Source organism: Accipiter gentilis, chromosome 34 (genome assembly GCF_929443795.1).
Source record: "Accipiter gentilis chromosome 34, bAccGen1.1, whole genome shotgun sequence".
Classification (NCBI taxonomy): Eukaryota; Metazoa; Chordata; class Aves; order Accipitriformes; family Accipitridae; genus Astur; species Astur gentilis.
In genome coordinates, this window is record NC_064913.1 from 17,087,818 (window position 1) to 17,104,927 (window position 17,110).

Below are 17,110 nucleotides of genomic sequence, written 5' to 3' on the forward strand. Positions count from 1 at the left end.
ACTTTCTTCTTCAAGGACCTTTCTCTAAGAAATTGAGGAAACACAAAGATGGATTCTTTCTTGGTCATGGAGAAGAGATGGCTTCAGACTACCAGTTTTAATTTCATTTTCTTTTTTTTTTTTTTTTTTTGGAAGTCCACATTCCTTTGTAACATTAACAAGCTGTAATTCATAAAAAATATCTCAGATTCCTAGTACTAGTGTTTTGCTGCAGGTATGGCTGTGGACATTTGGTCATCCTGCAACACAAAAGATAAATGCAAGCTACTTACTTGGCAGCTAGAGCACTTTGTTCATAGAGACTCGTGATTGAAAGGTTAATCCAAGTGACATCACCATTGTAAGTAACCAGCTTTCTTTGAATAATTTTAGTGATCTTTATGGTTTACTAATCACAGAAATCCAGTCTTCAAAGGGACCTGTGTCAATAAGAATTTGCAAGAAAAATGACTAACTGAAGGGAAGCTTTTTAATAAAGAGATATTGGCAGAAGTATATATAAGATTTTTTGCATGCATGCAGCATGCCAGACTTCAGAAGTCCTCCGCAAAAGTACCTCTACGCAAAAAATTTTTAGAGTGAATTGTATCTAGACCAGAGACAGTGTTATAATGTCAGCTGCAAGCATCTCGTCAAACCCTCACTTGTCAAACGGGTGAAAAAACAATGCATGTAACATATCTATCCTTTACCCTTATGAAGGCATTTGGAAAGAATACTTCCAGGTGGAGATGAGCAATCTAGCTATATGAGCTTTTAAAATCATGGAATTTTGAAGATGCTTAAGAATGCTCTGAGAAGTAAGGCCATTTAATTGGTCAGCCAGGCAATTCTGCTTTCCCATGAGAGAGTTCAGGTACTGACAGCATAACAGCAGTGGGTTTTATATATTCATAAAAAGGGAAGAACCAAGTCTTGTTCTTTCAGAGCCATTATGTCTGGATTTTGAAGGAAGGTAGTGTTCTAAGACTGGTATTTTCAGGGGCTTGTCCAGAAATTACTCTAAAACATCTCTTTCCTTGAAGACTACGTTCACTTATGCCTCTTGATACAGAAGATCCTGAAACAAAAGAAATTTAATAATAGACTAAAATTGGTCATGCAATTTCCGTACACACAAACTTATCAGTTCATTCTCAGTGTCTCTCTCGATGTGGTCTGGCAGCGTATCACCCAGAAGGTTCTACTGTAAGTCCTGAACTAGACTTACTTAGATAAGAAATAAAAATGGAAACCCTCTTTCTCCACAGTGTTTCCTTTGTCAATCTCATACTGCTTCGAAATCTTCTGTGACTTTCATTTTTGATAGTGATACAAAACTCTAGTTGACTCCTTTTTACTAAGATTCATATTGCAGGGTGAGAAAGTGCAATATCTGGATTACTTTTACCTAAAATTTTTTTACTGTGTCCTTGAGACATCTGTGTAAGATTAGTCAGGTTTGTTGTCTCCTATTTCAAATGGTTAACTAAGCACTTGCTTTTATCCCTGATCAGTTTAAGCCTGTGATTTGAAGAGCTGTTGTCTGAAGTGCTTGCATGATTCTACTTATTTAGCATTTCATAAAAATATAGATATTTACAGTTTTCATCCCTAGACCTTAAGCCTAATTATTAGAATTTCATCCTCTCCTCTTTCTTCTTCAATCCTTCCTCAACCCAAAGGGAAATGTCACAGCATATAGTTCACATAACAGAACCCTTACTACAAGACAATTGGGAATGCTTCTTAATGCTTAAATGCTACTTAATAAGGTCAGGAGAGAGTTTATGAGAATGGGACTCTATGTATGAACATGGATGAAACTATATAGGATGGTGCTGCATAACAGTGATGGTGCTTATTCTGCTAGAGTTCTGGAAAAGTCATTGCCTCTTTTGAATACTATTACCACATTCAAAGTGTGCAGAGTAACCATGTGGGGCATAGGATGCTGTCCTGTAAGGCGCTGTTTGGTAGGAAGCCCCTCTGGGTTAGATGACAATCTGTGTGGGCAGTCTCTCAAGGAGCAGTTACCTCATAGCAATATTATCCACAGAAATACACTGACCGCATGGATTTTTGCAGTCTGTTTTCTTTTCCTGCCATTGTGGAATCTGCATATTGGTAGGGTCATTGAAGGTTGTTTAGACTGGTCCTTTTTTGGTAAGGGGGAAGGACAACATGTATAGGCTCCTGTGTTATAGTCTTTGAGTGAGAGGGTGCAATCTCATTTATGAAGTGTATGTATTCCAAGAGTAGAATAAATCTAGATAATATTCTAATTGCTCCATGGTTTGAATTTTTTATTACTGTTATTACTATGAAGGTCTTTACTTTCTGTTCTTGCTTAGCTTAAGTGGAGAAACTAGAAATCAGAAAAGGCAAGACAGCTGCTGAAACTGAGTGGGGTTGCTGCAACACTATGATGGCTGTTTCTTGCCCCATACAAATATTCTAAGATATTTTATCTGCAGAAGATACACATAGATATTTAGAAAAGCATAGGAGAAAAGAGGCTTTCCCCTCTCTCTCTCTCTCTTCCCTCCCCTCCCCCCCATTTTTGATGGCTTAGTGTGCAGACTTGGGGAAAGAAGTCTTTATGGGAGAGGATCACCAAAACAGAATTGTATAGGCAGATTCCCATACATAAAGAAAAAGCACATTGGTCCCTGTAAAATCTACTTGATTGCATTTCATAAAACAGTTGTGAAAAGCTCACTTTTTCATTTGGTATCTGATGTTATGCAATCAGTGCATTACAGGTCTTTAGAAAAGAAGAGGAACAAGATGGAGATTATTAAAAGACCATTAGGTTCCAATGAATAGTCCCAAATGGCAAATGTCAAAATGGAGATGAAACTAAGAGATGTTGCTTAGCAACTGTGGTAGTCTCTGGTGGCCACAGATGAATACAGTGAGTGTTTACAGCAGCACTGCTGCTGTGAAGTGAGCCTGTCTGAAGAAGGATGTCTAAAGAAGCTAATTTTTCCTCATGAAATTCAATAATGATTTCTTCCTCGTTCTGGTGAATCTTCAAACTACCCTTGTCAGGGATGGGAAACAACAACTGGCAATAAAACTGATTTTGCAACTTGATGTTTTCCTAGTGGTAAACAACACTTTCTAACAAGTATTTTGGTATTATATTTTGTATTGTAGTACTAATAAGCTGTTGTATTCTGTTCCTTGACTTGTCTTCAGAATTTGAGGCAGGATTATACTGGTTTAGTTGTGCCTAGGCTATAGTAGCAGAACTGGGAGAAAAAATCTTTCATTGTATCTGGGGATAAATTGCTTTCAATTATTTTTTTTTTCTTGTTATGTCCGCCCTAATACCATCTGTGACCCTTACAATTCTCCCTGCTGTGCATTTATTCACTGTATTGTGCATTCTTAGAGAACTTCTGCAAACCCTACTGGCAGCAGCTCCATTTCTTCTTTCCTTCACTCAAAGATTTCCTAGTGCAAATATATTTTGAAATCTAGCTTCCTAGTTATGCAACTTGTGAATTGTTTTGAATGTTCTGAAATGAAATTTTGCAGGTGGAAGACGAATAAATGGGATGTGAAGGTTGAAACGTATGTATGAAAGCACAGTCTAAATTTGTGGAAATTCTAACAGTACTCATTTTAACCAACAAGTGTTGTAGATGTGAGGTTCTGAATCAAAAATGCATTCCATCACCTTGCATTTTAAGTTTATCCTGATGTTTTCACTTGAATTATTTGAATTAAAAAAAAAAAAAAAAAGACACCCAAAGAAGTGTTGTGTTTTTGACAGGCGCTTTAAAGTCTCTGTCAGTTACTCAGTGTCCCCTAGTCTGGACTTCTGAAAATAACCTTCCCCTTCTAAAATGGGATCTTTAAGCCTTGCAGCATACCTTGCTCTTAAAACAATGATGTTGTAATGTAGGGTATTCATAAATACAAATTCTGATGCATACATTCTTTTTTCATTACTTCTGCTTCACCTTTAAGTGTTAAAACCACTGTCTTTATTTGCATCTGAAGAGTTTCGTAAGATCCTGTCAAAATTGGTATTCCTTGCAGCGTCTTCAAGTATATTTCTCTATATTTTTATCACCAGTGTTTACTGAATGAATGGTTTATACCACCATGTCAGAATAGTAAATAGTCAAAAAATGAATTCAAGAAGATGCAGAATGAAGCTCTAATCGTATTGGTTGACCAAAGAAAGGGAAGTCAGGTACTTGGAATTCACTTCTGCTTATTTAAGTCTGATCTTATACTGTATGTATTTTTCAGCTTCCATATATAAGAACTGTGTTTAAAATCCTATGCAAATAAAACTGGATCCTTCAGTTCACAATCTAATTACCATCTTTTAGACTTTTCTCACTGTAAGCCAGCTGATCACATTTTCTCCAACCATATATATCGATATAAATACAAAATATATAAGGTATATAAAATACATTTTATATGTGTGTGTGTATGTATATAACATTCAGAGGAATACTTTTTTTTTAATGGCTTAGTTTATTGGTAGAAGATTGTTTAGCTTGAAAGGTTCCTCTTCAACTCTGCAGTTACTGCTCTGTTGCTGAAGATGTAACACTCCTTCAGAAGACTGGTGGACTAGTCATCTGTCCACCTTTAAAGGTCCTGTTTTAGAGGTGGTTTTTTTTAATATCTGGCAGCTAATGCTGATCTTTCAGTCATAAAAATCAGTCTTATGGCTAAGTTCATAGAATAGCCCAGGTTGGAAGGGACCTCGAAAGATCATTTGGTCTAACCTTCCTTGGGAAAGGGAGCCTAGATGAGATTATGTACCACCCTGTCCAGTCTTACCTTGAAAGCATCCAGTGATGGGGATTTTACCACATCCCTGGGAAGTTGTTCCAGTGAATCCTTGTTTTCATTGTAAAAAAATCTTTTTCATATTGAGACAAAAGTTATTCCTTTTCATGCTTCTTTACCCACCAACGGATTTCAGCCAAACTTCAAAGTTATAGAAACCTTGAAGTTGCTTTTGCTTCCTACAAAATTTATGAAAATTGTTAGTTGGATAGAAGTAGGAGGAATCTCAAGTTGGTGTTCCTACTGAGGTAGAGGCAGGGCTTTTATACAGTAGTTTCTGTTTAGTAACAGTCAGCTCATCAGTTGGCACATGTATAACTTTGGACAAGCCAGAGGAGATGCTTTCTTGTCTCTTCTGGGAGAATTCCAAAGCCTGTATTGGCAAGAATAAGTTATGCAGAACTGGAACAGTCTCCTGTTTTCATAGTTTTATTTTTTAATGTGAAAATATGTAGAAAAGACTTCCTGATTTTGTGTGCATATATGTTTTTTCTGCCTGCTTATTTTCTTGCACATAACCACATTTTTAAGGTAGCCTGCAATGGTATCAATGGAAATAAAGCTTTTTCATTTTGCCTTTTTGTTCTGGATGGTACCAGAGAATAGAAGTGTAAATGCTTACATTGCATCTTTTGGATTCGCTATGCTCATCTTTGTACTGCTTCTCTTTAGGACCAGTTAGTACTGACCTATCCAGAGAGGATGCTGTCCAATAGTGAAAATTAAATCTGTGCATTGGTGGCACTTGCACAGGTTACTTCAATTACGTTTAGCACAGCTGAAATACTTTATTTGAGGGACAGAAGACTCGGTTTAGTTATCCAGGCATATCATGGAAAAAGAGACATCAGTTCTTCAGGTTATTTCTATTACAGGTTTCACTCACTGAGAAATGTTTTCAGAAAGATACTAATGATCACACTGTTGATCCCTCTGTATTTTCACATGTAGTATACTGGGTTTTTTTTATTTTCAGTGGTGGGCTATCGGCTTGATCTTTCTGAAAGAGCTGCTAATAAAAGCAAACCTAAGTAGTTTGTTAATGTTACCGATTGTAATGTAGAATAACTAGGAACCTTCAATAATTGTAGGATAGCCTAGGAACTAGGCTCCAAAAAAGATTAAGTGCTAGAGGCCTAGGAGTTTACCCTTGCCCCTTCCCCCCACCAAGTTAAAATATTCTGAAAACATTTTGTTCATCTTAGGCTTCTATTATATGCAGCTACAAGATGTTTACAAATCAAGAAATGGCACAGGAGTGTTGCCAAATGCAGTCTTTGCTGCGTGTCCTTTTTGCATTAACTGTATCAAATAAAATATCTTCCTAGTTTCATTATATTTGTCAAAGCACCTTAGAGTACTGCGCAGATTCAAAACACAGGCTTAAGTGGTTGTGGTAATAGGCTACAAATGTAAATAAATGTGGGCAAAAAAGGGTAGATGTCACTCTTATTTTTTCAGAGAACATCAGTTTTCTTTAGAATAATCTAATGCAAGACCTGATCTTACAAACCGAGTTTGGAAAGTAACTAGTTTACTGGTGTTTTACTGTTATTTTTAATCAAGACAAGGCATAAATGAAATTATGGTAGGAGAGACTAGAGAGTTGCAACTGGGGGGGGTGTGGTGTGTGTGTGTGTGTCTTGTTGTTGTGGTTGGCTGGTTGGTTTTATTTCCAGGCTTTTTGTCTGATCTTGAGTAAGCCAGTTAGCATTCTTTTTCTATGGCTCAGTTTTCCATCAGTAAAATAAGTGCAAGATATATGCATTCAGTAGAGGAATAAGCCAAGTCTTTCTTAGCAAAGGAGTCATAAAGTACCAAGCATAATAAAAGTAAATTTGACTACTTGCTCACTCAGGTCATAATTAAATTTTTTCATAATGCAGTTAGAATTAAGATTCCTATCTCCTCTCTGTCTCTCTGTCCTTTTCCCTACCATGTTTCCACTTCCCTTGCATGAACTACGTGTTTTTCTTTCTCCAGTAATCTTAAGTCTGGAAAACATTTGATCTCAATGAAGTGTGTGTAAGGACAGAAAAGATAAACAGGGTAAACCAACTTTGTTAAAACTTCCCTCCAACAACAACTTTAATTGGCTTTTTTTATATATTAGAATTTATTTTCATCTGTTTAACAGCATTTTTGAATTGCTGTTGAATTCATGCACAATTTATTGTCTGTGCCTGGTTTCAGATTTGGTACAGTGTTTGAAATTATTCCTTAGGGATTCAAGGAGTGAATGCAATCAGTTGAGATCAGAATGATCATATCTAGAATATTTATGGGAAATTATTTCAGTATTATAAATATGACAATTTCTGCATACCTTGTTCAAGATCAGTATTTGATATCTGGGTTGAAGACAGGTGTGACTGCTGGTAACCAGCAAAAGGAGAGAGTCATCTAATCCAAACTAGTTCCCCAGTAGGTGTATTTGGAATGCTGTGCTCCTAACTTCTCTACTTCTGTGTGTTATTGTTTGAAGTGTGTCCCCCCAAATGATCAGATTGGTCATTGGATACTAGTTCCCCTGAGACAGAAAAACTGCATCAAATTTGAATTACTGTATTTGTAGGTGACTTTTGGCAACTTAGTACAGCTACATTATAGTTTGCTTAGGTTAGATTCTTTGTTGTTGTGTGTATTTTCAAATTATCTTGGAAGTTATAATCTCTACAAGTTATTGTAATCCCTAGATACTAAATTCTGATAAGCTGCACAGGAAGGTACATTTATTATTTGTATTTACTGTGAAGTCATATGGTACTATGTAATTAAAAACCACAAATGATTACTTGTAATCTGTCTTTAATACTTAGTGAAGAGGTTTAGATGACCAAAAACTCCAATTGTATGGTATATGCCAAGCAGAACTAGTGTTTGGGGTTTTTTATTCTATTTATTTTTTTCCTAATATGGTTTCTCAAGCTTTGTTTTGGTTTGGTTTTTTATTTTATTTTCAGGAAAGAATAGGGCCAGGGAAATCAGTTTTCTGTCTTTGTACCAAAAATTATGGGAGGGTGGTGAAGGGGAGAAATGCTTCAATACTGTTAACTTCTGCTAAAGATTAGAAAATTTCTTATGAGTTTTGGGATAATCTGTGACCCCTTCAGGGGTTACTTCTCCCTCTCAGTCCTTGTCACAAATAACTATTCTCTTTGATTATCAAATGCAGACACATTAATTTTTCAAATCATGTTTACATAAGATGTAATTAGTTGTAGGCTAAGCCATTTCAATCTTCAATAGTTATATTCCCTTAAGGATACTCTGGCACACTATACATGGATTTTTCTCAGCAGTGTGACCTTTTTAGTTGATGCAATACTCAACTTTGTGATGGTGACACTTTGTGTTTGTTTGGGATAGCTGAATATTAAGTAGAGCCATCCAAACCAGCTGTGAGTTATACTCTTCTTTAATTCATTTTTCTGGTATACTTAAAATAGAGACCAAGTCACTAAATTAATGGATAATCCAAATAGATTAGTGAGTTAGAGAATTTCCACAGGAAATTTCTACAGCTGAAATGCATGTAACTGGCTTCCTGTGACCAGGAAAACTTGAGAAAGTTACGGAATAAAGTTTGTCATCCAATTTAAAGCACCAAAGTAATGTTGAGTAATACTAAACATACTTGATTACCGTTAGGTCAGTTGGCAAAAAGCTTAGTATGTATATGTATTTATATGAGCCACCACAAATAATTTTTTTCTTTTTTAAAATAGAGAATAAAATGTTTGCACGTACTGCAGGATGTTCACTGAAATGTTTTTAAAACGATAGGGTAGTATGGATTTCCATATTTTCTGTACTATTATTCATGGTATTTAATTCATAATACCAAGTATAATCAACATTTGTTACCTGTAATTGAGTACATAAGGCTGGAAGTATTTAAATAAAACTTCACATTAGGAACTTGGTATTGTCCATAGAGCAGAGGCAAATTCTGTCTCCCTTTCTTCTTAATACTCTGTCCAAAAGAAATGTGTGTTTCACGATCCTTCCACCACTGTATAATCTAGTACAGTCCAAAACCAGGAGTTAAATTAGATCTTTAATCTGCTTCTTTACAGCACTTTATTTGTGAAGCTTTCAAGAAATAACTACATATTATTATATATGTAAATATTATTGCACCTATTGCTTTTATGTCAGAGTAGTTATGAGTATTTAAAAATAATTAAGAAGACATATACTTGAAGGTATCAAATATATTTCATTGTGAGAATAGCCTCCTTGCCCTGTCCCTAAAAAGCCTGAATAACCAGATGAAGCTGACGTTATGGGACGCCTGTAGTGCTCTGTCAACCTCTGGAAGGTCTGGCTGTCTGTTACAGCAAGTCCTTGACTCATACCTGCCCACCTGGAAAACCAAAGGCTGTTGCATGTTCTGGTGCAGCAGCCCTGGTGTTCCTGTGATTTTTGTCTGCTAGTTCAAGGAGCCGAGTTTAACAAAGCACTGATCCTACTAAATATGTATCTGGAGGTTAAGCTCCCTGGTCTAGCTTAGTGCTGTAGTTGTACAGGTAATGTAAGTTGGTATTGAAAGGCTGGTATGCAATACACTAGTCTTGAAGCTGTTCTCTGTTACTCCTTCTGCCCCATCTTGTGCTGGCTTAAGTGTTAAAAGCACCTGCATGGTTAACAGCATCAGACAGCTGACCTGGGCTGAGGTGTAGGGGGGTTTTGTTGTTTGTTTTGTTTTTGTTTGGTTTTTTTTTAACTTGCTGGGTTGTTTTGTATTTGCTAGGTTAAACTAAAAAGTTAGCTTTAAAGTGCTTGAGGTTCCTGATCTGAATTCACATGCAACCTCACCGGTGCTTGCATCATATTCTCGGTTTATTTTATCCTTCATACACAAATGTGACTGTGTACTGTATAATGTAGTATCAACACACTTTATGTGGAGTGGATGCAATTTTGTTACTAATGTTCATTCAAAAACATTGATAGGAAGAATAACTTTTTAATATTTTTTTATTTTTTTTAATTAATTTTTTTTTTAAGAGCCAAGTACAAAAGGATTTTCCCATCAACTTAGTGATTACTTTCAGGACATTCCTCTGGTTCAAGTATGTTTGTTTCCAAGTATATAACTGAATTGACATGAGTGTATTGGTATTAGGTGTAAGTCAGCACCTCAGAAATCAATAAGGCATATCGTGCCTTGCTGCTTGTTTAAGGTGCTGCTGATGAGGATAAATACAACTGTGCCACTTAGAACTAGTGTGACATTATTTCAAAATCTATACCTACTTGCATTTAATTTTAAAAGCATGGCGAGAAGATACTAATGAGAAAAGACAGACTCTCGTATGGTAAGAATTAAATCTAAGATGTTGCATTTGGTCTCAAAACAACTCGGGCAAATAGAGTATAGTGAGATCATAAGTCTACTGATGATGCAGCAAGTATAGTGAGAAAAGAGGGGTATGCTGAAGGTTCTAGAAAGGAAGACTACAGCAAGAATCTATACTATTTCAGGTTACTTTTTGTCATCAAAACCCATTTCAAAACTAGTTCTATTGTTTTTAACATTTATTTCCACGATTGGAACTACATTAAAAAAAACCCTTGTGTTTGTCCGCTTTCTGTTTCCTGTTCCTTGGTCAGTTTAGCAAAGAATTAATTCAAGTCTGGCAGTCTGTCTGCAGAGCTTGTTCTAAGCATGCTTAAGTTGAAGAATCATCTATGTTCTGGTTGCTTACGTGTTTGAGTTTAAAGTGCAGTTTGGCAACACCTCGGGTAATTTTCTTAAGTCTTTACAACTTTGAGACATGTGGCAAATCTTTTCCTAGCAGCAAATACAAAAAAAGAATTGTCTTCCCATTGACCCAAGACAATTTAATCTGCCACTGTACACTTTTACTAGGGTAAATAAATCTTATTCTGTTGTATGTTTGGTACAATAAGAAATTGACTGCCATAGAAATTTATTAGAGAGTGACTGCTTATTGTTGTAAAAACATGAATTACCTGTATTATCGTTCTTAGTGTATTAATACAGTGGGTTACCAGCACTGAAAACACGCTTTTTAAATTTTTCTCTTGTATCTAGTAATGAATGGACTATTGGATTGGTAAGTTTGTTTTTGAGTTCCCATCCTTCCCCAACATTCGTTTCTTCTGGAAAACATTTAGCCTCTGATCAATGAATAACTGTCTTGTGGGCAGTGGGGGCACAGTTGCTAGTAAAATTTTGTTAGCAGTAGCTAACTAACATCTGTGGAGTAAGCTACCTTCCCTTAAAGAAGGATGCTTGTGACATAGTTTTAACAGTAGGTATGGGTAGTAAAGGTTTGGTAAATTGTAGCTTTTACAACAAACTCTTTTTGTGGTTTTTGGTTTGGGGGGTGGGGTCCTTCTAATGTTATTTTGAAGATTTCTTATATTCAGATATTTTTCTTCCTTCACTTTAACCTTTTTGTTGGGATTTCTGGTTAATTTCTGTGATTCTGTTGAGTCATTCAAAAGCTATCAACTGTTGCCAGCATTCACTCTGTGACCATCTGTATTGGCCACCTTTCTTCCTCCCCTCCTTACATAATTGCAACGGCCTTGTGGAAAATACATTTTTACATACCAGAGGTGCTTATGTATACCTTACGCATCAGATGGTGCTTTTCAGGCTGCCAAAGACCTGGATTAGGCAGGGGTACATGTCCTGTGTGTACTGGGTGCTGTTCTCACCCATCTCACTATGTTGGCTTTGACCTGCCTTTAACCAGTTCCATGGAACAGAAACCTGGGGACAGATGTGGTGGATGGAAAAGTGCCGAAACCTCTTTACTTCTGCTGCAGTCAGAAGAGTTTACGCTGTCATTTCATTAGTACTGAAAATGAAACTTGTGTAGATGATACCTGTTTTGTAGGCTGAAAATGGTAAAATGCTGTACACGTAGGTCATTGCTGAAGTTACTCATAATAGAACACGTATTTACATAATCATTTGTGCTTTAATTACCCCATTATGTATTTAATTTTTATTCTCAAGATGCCTTATCTGTTCACAGAGTTTGTCTTGGTTCAGCCCGCTCGCCTTTCCAGATCCCACACTGCCTTTAGTCCGAGCGCACAAATTGTAGAGGTGTGTCGCTGGTGAGGTGTGTCTTGCCGAGGGGTAACTCAGGAGCCAAAAAGAAGTCTGTCGCTTCAGGTGTGAGAGACCATGTGGAATGAGGATTGGATCACATCTGTTGTGGATGACTCCATTTTCACGTCACCAAATTGACGTGGCATATTGAAGAGAGTAGGACGGTTTCTATTCTGCGTGTTTAGAAACAAAGGCGAGAAAGAAGACAATGTGCAGATCATAATAGTTTGTGTTTTGATTTGAAAAGAAAATGACTTCAGAAAATTTTTTTCCTAGTAAAGAAAAAAAAAGACACAAAAACCTGAGAGAGTTAAGCGTGCCAGACCCGCAGGTAAGGCCTCCAGTTTTGGCACAGCACCCGGAGGTTGGGTGTCCCTTCGTTCCTCCTGTTCGCGGGGTGGCTGTGCCGCTGCACCTCCCCTCCCCGGCAGCGGCGGCGGCGCCGCGGGTGCACGGGCCGGGCGGAGGAGGCCCCGCACGGCGCGTTCTCCCAGGGGCGCCGCGTCACCGTCGGGGGGGCGCTCTGTCGCGCCCCGTCTCGGTGGCGCGCCGGGCCGCCGGGTCTATTTTTAGCTGGTTGCCGGGCAGATTTGCTCAGGCCCCCTGGGGCGGCTCCGCCTCCCGGTTGCGGATTGGCTTATGCAAAGCACCTCTCCCGCAGCCAATCCCGAGCGGGTATGCAAATTTCCCGCATTCCCGGGCCTTCAGGCGGGGGAGCTCGGCTCGGCCTGCCCGGGAGCTGGGGAGGGGGCAAGATGGCTGCAGGGGCTCCCTGCTGGCCTGCCTCCGACACCTACGGAACGAAAATTCATCATTTCGTGTGGAAAACAGGCGAATAGCCTTCCTGCCCCCCAAACTAAAGATTATGAAAAATCCCTTCTGGGCTTCCATTAAACGAAATCATGGAAGGGCTGCTTCCTTCGCGTGCCAAAGACCAGCTTGCACCAGTCCGAGGTGATGCGCTGGGTGGGAGTTTGGCAGTGGCTTTGTGGAAGGACTGGTCTGAGCAAGGAACGAGCCAGCGGGGTCCTGATGATACTTTACAAAACCAGCAGGTTCCCACAGCCAACTAGTCAGCTGCTCTTTTAGTTCCATTTTAAATCGTTGCTTTTTTTGCTACTGAGCAAATCTGACGTTCACAAAAAAAACTTCTAACAGGCGTGTGTCTGCATGACAAACAAAAGCATTTTAATGTAGTGTCACCTTTTTTGTTGCAAGTTTTCTTTTAACTTAGTGTTGAGAAGTGACCTCAGAGGACCACGGTTAGCCTCAGACAGCTCGCCCCTGCAGTCTGATGTCACCAAGTTGCAAGTGGTTGAAAGCCTAGGTTACATCACTGCTCTTACTTGCTTATGTAATGGGTGAACTAGTTTAGAAAATACTTCACAGAATTTTAAGGGTAAATATATCAAAGTTTTCATTAGACTAGTGTTACTAAGAGAAGACTTGTAAAGAGATCTGCTTTAAACCCATGCAGTTCTGCACACATTAGTAACACCTTCTCACAGCTATAGCTGGTTGCATTTTCACTTGAAATTTCACCTATAGAAGGAAAAAATACTGTATTTTATCATGCATAGAAAAGCCTAAACATGAACAGAACACCTTGCCTTTTTTTTTTTAAGATTTTTTTCACAGAGTTTCTCATTTTTTTTGGCCTGCATGTACATGAACAATTAATTTAGATTGTTAAGGTTTTAAGTCTGGAATATCGGAAGTTGGATAAGTTTTTAATTGTAGAAGTGTTCTGGCAGTTCGTGTCCACTTCTATGGAATTACTAGCTCCTCCTCATATTTATGGATAGTGGTAACTGTTAATCCTGTCCCAAAGATGGAACTGCAGTATAACATTTAAACTGTGTATAATAAAACCATTCCACAAATGTGTCTTATAATGCACAAATTGAACTTTCATATAAAACTTAATTAAATGCATTTTTTGCGGAAAGGAACATACTCTTAGTGCTTTAGCTTGTGCTAAAAAAATCAATCTGTGAAAAACCTGAATTCTGCTGTTAAAGATATCTCAAACAGCAGCACTTGTTTAGTGTTTGGAGATCTCACAGCTGAACTGAAAGCTTATGTTTTGAGTTGTTGATAAAAGTTGAAATCTCTAATACTTGTGGGAAGTAAGAAAACACAGTATCTACCACTGTTGCTCTGGCTGAGTTCCACTCAGGTGGTTTTACTGTTTTAATGACCTAAATGGCTGTTAAAATGTAGCTTACAAGAAAAAGACAAAACTCTTCTTGGAGAAGGAGCTTAAGCTTCAGGTGCTACAGAACGGGTGTTTCTAAGGCACTTGAGCTGCTTGTATAAGCCTAACTAGAGTATGTCTTTAATTAAAAGTTGTCCAGGGAAGTGTCTTGCTTGTTTTCCATTCTTCCATCGTCAAAAGCATACATTTTATGTGTAGTAGTTATCAAGGCATAAACTGATGAACCATGTAAGGACAATTCTGCAAAGCCACCAGCAGATGAAAGATCTTATTTGTGTAAATGGGCCTGATAGTCCTTTTTTCCCATGAGGAATCCATTTTTCCCATGAGGCATGGAAGCCTCATGGGAAAGGAACTCTTAACATCACTAATTTAGTATGAGAAACAGGTTCATGAGCCAAAGTCAAAGGCAGTATTATCCTCTGGAGGTCGAGAAGACACAGGACAACTGCTTAATTGACTGTGACGCCAAAGTGCTGAGAGCGTAGTTCAAGTTTGTATGTGAATTTGTCAATCGAGTACAGTACACAAGACCATACAACCTGTCTGAAACCGTACTGTGAGTTTACTCTGGTTTACCAAGCCCATAACTATCCATTTGGGTGTTTTGCTTAGGCATAGATACACATGTGGACTTAATCTTCTACTGACCTGGTTCTTCAAAAGGCAGCTTGCAAGGGTGAGGGAAAATGGCCTCTACTTGCAAGGCAGAAGTCATATTGCACCTGTGAAAAACCACTGATTCTGATGCTTCTGTTGGGACAGTAGAAGAGCACGGGCACCGCACGGTATTGAATGAAGGGCAAGGTCGCCAGCAGCCCTACGTGAAGCCGAGTTGGATCTCAGCAGTTTTTTCGATTCGGCACTTAACATCACAGAAATGCAGTAGTCTCAAAATAGCCTAAAAATGCTCCTGCACGTTAAGCACCGAATCTTTGTTGCGGCTGCGTGCCCCCCAGTGCGCCACACGCGCGGGTTAGCGCTTTTGTGCAGCTCCGGGTCTCAAACTGTGAAACCCCTCAACTTTCTCTTCGTTCTTGGAAAAACCCGCTCGCCTGCGCCGTGGGCCGCTCGTCCCGGGTCATGCCCCGGCCGACTGACTGCCGGCTGCCTCGCGTGGGTTTGTTGCTGGGTAGAATTTAAGGAGCTGCGCTCTCATTGGCTGCCGTGCAGCTGCTCCTTCCAGCCAATCGGGCCCCTTCCAGCCCCGTGCCGAGGCGAGGGCCGCGGGCTGGCGCGTCCCGCGGGGCGGGGGCGGCGGCGGCGGCGGCGGGCTCCCCCTTGGGTGCGCTGGGCAAATTGCAGGGCTCTGCTGCGGGGGAGAGCGCCGCTTGTTTCTTAAACCGCGAACCCCAGTGCTGGACGTGGAACACGGGGGAGGCGGGGAAACAGGCTAAAGGTGGTTTTAATTACGGTGGGCCTTGTTTTGCTGTATGTGAGCTAGGTGAAATAGGGCAGGATGGGGATGTAGTTTTTTGTTAAGAAAAGGGCACGTTCTGCTTTCGCTGTGTTCAGCCAACACTAGCATAATTTTAGGCTAAAAGGGAGCAAAACTCAAATCAGCTGTGGTGTGCTAGAAGGAATATTGTTTGCACTTACACGTCCTCTGATTTATTGCATACATATTGCAACTATTTGTGCGTGGATCTCAGCAACCTGGTGGCGTGCATCTTGCATTGTCAGATAAGTAGACTTGTATTAGTGGTAGAAAAACAAACCGTTGGCGCGCTATTTCAGCACGTGTTCTGTAAGAGTAGATCATACATAGTTATTTTTTTTCTTTTTTGAAAATAGTTTTTAAATTTCTGACAATTTATATCAACATTGCTATAGAGGATTTCAACTGAAAGCTGCTTTTTATGAACCGCTACGTCAAAGGTAGGTTCTCTTCACCACTTCCATTGTCTGGAACTCTCCATCTAGAACAAAATACTCCTGGCCATTTGCTGCCTTGCTTTCTTTGATTTGACTGTGATATTTTTTAAGTAGACTTGCATATTTGAGCGCTGATTTTCTTGATCAAAGGCTTCACTTCCTCCACGTAGTTCTCGTGCTTTGGCAAATATTTATGGTTGTGGTGCTTTTGGCTAGCACTGCGTGCACTCCGGGAACCCTGTGCCAATGCTGTTCTAGACCGGTGGTATTATGCAAACCACATTGTGCACTATTGTTTAGATTCCAGCTTCCCCCCCCGCCCCCCCTTGTTTCCATGACCTTCTCTTTGTCTGCTGCCTGTTACCAGGCAGGATTCAGGCAGCTGCTTGCTGATTGGCTGACGTTTCAAGCAGCTCTTGGGGCCGCTCATGTGAGCAGACGATTATAGGCTAATCCACAGCAGCTAAGCTAATACCTTCCTTTGTTGCTTTAGAGCTGCGATCTCTCTATAGAGCAATAACAATTAAAACAAGAAAGGGAAATAGAGGGAAAACTTTTTAACTGCTGAGAGAGCATGTTTTGGTTTTGCCATGTAGCACACATTTGGTTGTGAGAAAGAAATCTCCAGATATTACTGGAGGGAGGTGCCTAATGGTGTGTTTGTGTCTCTGGTGCTGAAGTATATACGACTTTCAAGTTTAAAAAGGAAATTTTCATAAATAGTGTCTAAAGTAATATACACAGTGTTTGTGTGTATTGGTGTTTCAGGATTGATTATTGTGTTTAAAAAATTCAAAACAAAAAAAGGGAACCAAAACCTACTACCTTATTTACAGCATTTAACCCTTACATACATGCGGGAGTCATTTTGTGCTGCACCATACGAACACCTTTCTTTGAAATAAAAGATGCCCCTCCATTGGCTCAGTGCCTCGGCCACTCGTTCCCTTCTTGTGACTTGGTCACGCGATGAGTAAAATCTGAAAATACCTAAGCATCAGATGAGAGAGCTGCATAGCAAACATAGCTAAACTTTGTGTTAATTTTTAAGTATAAAGGAAGGCTACGAACATACATTCATTTAGAACACGACTCGTTTTAAATGTTTTATTTTT

At 39.2% G+C, this 17,110-nt stretch overlaps 1 protein-coding gene across 14 annotated transcripts in view; it reads left to right on the forward strand.

The window, feature by feature from the left end:
• The window catches only part of ATF7IP (activating transcription factor 7 interacting protein), a 107,878-nt gene that overhangs the window by 35,465 nt on the left and 55,303 nt on the right, over positions 1-17,110 (forward strand). The window contains exons 1-2 of one of the 14 annotated variants that reach the window (XM_049792092.1): positions 15,377-15,534; positions 15,915-15,998. The exons of 10 other annotated variants lie outside the window; for them this stretch is intronic. The gene's annotated coding sequence lies outside the window, so the exon portion shown is untranslated. Of the gene's footprint in view, positions 1-15,376; positions 15,999-17,110 lie in introns of those variants that run through there. 3 more of the 14 variants (XM_049792093.1, XM_049792089.1, XM_049792100.1) reach the window with 3 other exon arrangements.